The sequence below is a fragment of the Lathamus discolor genome, chromosome 2 (genome assembly GCF_037157495.1).
Source record: "Lathamus discolor isolate bLatDis1 chromosome 2, bLatDis1.hap1, whole genome shotgun sequence".
Lineage (NCBI taxonomy): Eukaryota > Metazoa > Chordata > Aves > Psittaciformes > Psittacidae > Lathamus > Lathamus discolor.
The window spans coordinates 30,795,677-30,798,743 of record NC_088885.1 but is presented as its reverse complement, the minus strand read 5'-3'; the positions used below and the strand labels follow the sequence as shown (position 1 = coordinate 30,798,743).

General features: G+C 38.9%; 1 long non-coding RNA gene across 1 annotated transcript; it reads left to right on the top strand.

Moving 5' to 3' along the window:
• Positions 1–1,103: 1,103 nt before the first annotated feature.
• LOC136009155 (uncharacterized) lies at positions 1,104–1,908 on the top strand. The gene is made up of 3 exons (XR_010610368.1): positions 1,104–1,194; positions 1,327–1,381; positions 1,821–1,908. It is a non-coding gene; the product is annotated as an uncharacterized LOC136009155 (long non-coding RNA).
• The last annotated feature ends 1,159 nt before the right edge of the window (positions 1,909–3,067 follow it).

Here is a 3,067-nt window from a genome sequence, read left to right as displayed (position 1 = left end):
TATTGGAGGTTGCTGCAGCAACCTGCTCATGCAGCCGGCTAACTTTGGAGGCTGCAATAACCTTCCTTTCTCCCTTTATATTAGAGATGCTTGAAACATTCTGGAGACTCACTTTAAGCAAAGGAATGCCTCAGATGAAACAGGTGTTGAAGATGAATCATTTTGCTTGGCAGTTTATATCCCCATAGACCTGGCTGGAAAAGCTGTATCCAGCCGAAGAATAATAAGATTTTACGTTCTTTTTATCGTTATTTTATTGATCACTGTCTTTTAGGATTATTAGTTAGTAAATCTTAATATTTCCCTATCAAATGAAGATACTGTGAGAAAAAAAAATTCTGTTTCTTCTTGGATAGTGGAAATCCTGATTAAAATTTTGTTCCTTTCTTTAAAGTTCTCATCTCTTCACTCCATCACTGACCCTCCTCAAGTTGCCCATCTCCTTGGTCTGCTCAAAGCTGCTGCCAATGCTTCGATCTCCACTCACTACTGTAAGTACATACCCAGAGTAAAAGGCTGCAATTTCCTCTCACTTTCAAGTCACATTCCAGCTATTTACCAAAAGCAGCTTAATGACTTTAAGGCAGAGCAGCTAAGGAAAAATCATGGTCTCACCCTGTGAGGGTATCCAGTTGGGTACCCAGTAATAAAGGACAAGTGTGCTTCTGAACAACTGGGCATCTCTCATCCCAGCATGTGAGGTTTCCAAGCACTGAGCTGGGAACATAGGGAAAGCCAAGATGATGGAGAAATTGGATAGAAGCATCATTACGACTGCTGATACCCTTCCATCTCTGCATCACATGAATGATGCGAGGGAGTGTAGCCTGAAGCACAAAAGATGGCACAAACAGACAAACTGCACTCAGTCATAGAGATTAACATGACAAAGCAGTCACCAGGATCTACTGCCTAAATGTGAGATAAGCATACGTGTGTTTAAGAGGGCTGCAGATTTCTCACAGGATTTCTTTCCACAGTCCTACTGAGAAAGCCAATGCTTTTCTAACTAGCCAAGGGGTGTGACCTTCCATGAGATCCCACCCAAAATTGCTTTCATTTGGCCTCTGTCATGAGCCTGGTGACTGTGCTGTGCAGCAGAACACAAAGGCTTTGATCCACTGCTTGCATGGGAAAGAATTTGAGGACATTGAACTCTTTGTAAAAATGAAGTTTTCTTGGACCAGCCTGAAGGTTTGTTGGGCATAGCTCCTTCCCAGGGGGGTTTCCCTGATGTGAACCAGAACCATCCCAGCTCTAGCTCTAATAACCTAGTATATTTTATTTCCTTCTGCACTTTAACTTTTAACACTATCACCTTTTTAGGTCCCAAAGCTGCAGCTGTACTCCTGCTCACTAACCTACAGAGCAGCTTCAATAGGTGAGTTATCCTTGAGGAAGAGCAGATAATACTCTTTTCCCCTGGGGTATTTCTAGTTTGGAAAAACTTTAAAAAACAGCTTTCAAGCTCTTTTGCTGGCTTTGCTGAGACCATCCCACAGATATCTTCACTACTGCTATGAGTATTCATGCCAATTCTGACCCATTGTCAGCTACAGTGTCCTAGGGGGGGAAAAAAGTGCTTTCATACAAGAAAACACAGAAGAAATGCATGAACCTGATTTTTGTAAGTGGGATAGATGTAGTATGGAAACTGAAGACTTCAGCAGCTATTCATTCTGTTTCTAGGTGTCTTATATAAGAAATATAACTCATGAAATGAACTAAAAACATTGTGGATGACTTTGAAATATTTTTCTTTATTTAATATTTTTAAAGATGAAATGCTACTTCCAGTTTATTCTTTCTTTCTTTTGAAGGAGTTGAAGGACCTGAAAGTACAGAGAACATCAGAATAACTAAATTAAGGTAGCTTCTGTTACAGTGAAGCAAGAGTATCAGGAGGAAAGACGGTTCTAGCTTCGGCAGTAAGTAAAGATATTTCTGGTGACATACAGGATAGAGTTTCTCTAAAGCTCTTTAACTTCCATGTGGAATGAAACTTTGATTGGGAAAGAAATCAAATAATTAATCAACTTTTTTTTTTCCTGTACCAAAAGTAGTGCAAAATTTTGAGATGTCTGTGTCAATGTTTAACCTCTCAATAACAATATTTTAGTATTTTAAGGGGAGCTGAGAGAGGCTGGAGGCAGATTGGGAAAGAAATTATTTTAGCTTCCAGGTTTTCACATGATTCAGTTGAAAAGGAGCCTGGACCATTTTTCTGTATAATGTAAAACCGATTTCTTCCTTTTACCTGCATGTCATGTATCCCAGGCTGCTTAGAAAGTGTATGAAGGGGAATGACAGATAGTGAAGAGAGGTCAGGAGGGGCATCTAAAGGGATGAAAGCTGTCAAATGAACAAGTTGCATGTGTTTTCCTCTTTGCAGTATGTGCATAGGCAAAGAAACAAACAAAAAAAGAATATCTTCCAACATGCTTTGTTTCTCATGTCTGGCTTCAAAACCAGATTCTAATGTTGGCCAAAGAAAGTACATAAATTCTGGGGCTTGTTCAATGGGAGGTAGTGATCCTTTTCAAATTCATAACTTCATAACAGAAAACCACCACTCATGGAATGCTCTCCGTTTGATGAAAAACTTTCATTCTTTCCAGCTCCACTGAAAAAAAAGAAAACTGAGAGAGAGAGAGCTAAGCCACATTGTACTAACATATGTAGATGAAGCCATACCAGAAGTAGAACTAACAGCAGCTTCATAGCTGAGGGGTAATATGCTAACTAAGGTTATCTTGATTTGAGTTATTGCTTGGCTAGCAACTCCTGCTGGATTTGCATAGGTAAATTTAAAATATTGTATTATATTTATTTTGGAATGTTGAGAAATAATTTTTCTAAAAGGAGTGCATTTTGGGAACTATTGTTTTTATCAGATAGTGTTTTTCTTGGCTAAACCAATGTAACACAATAAGCATGGGCACAATGACTGCCACTACCTAACCTGGTTAGCACTATTACATCTGTATTTACTTAATTATTAGTGCTGTTTTATGGACTTTTCATTAATCCTAGCAGTGTGAAAAATTGTCATCCTTTTTCCAGGGTC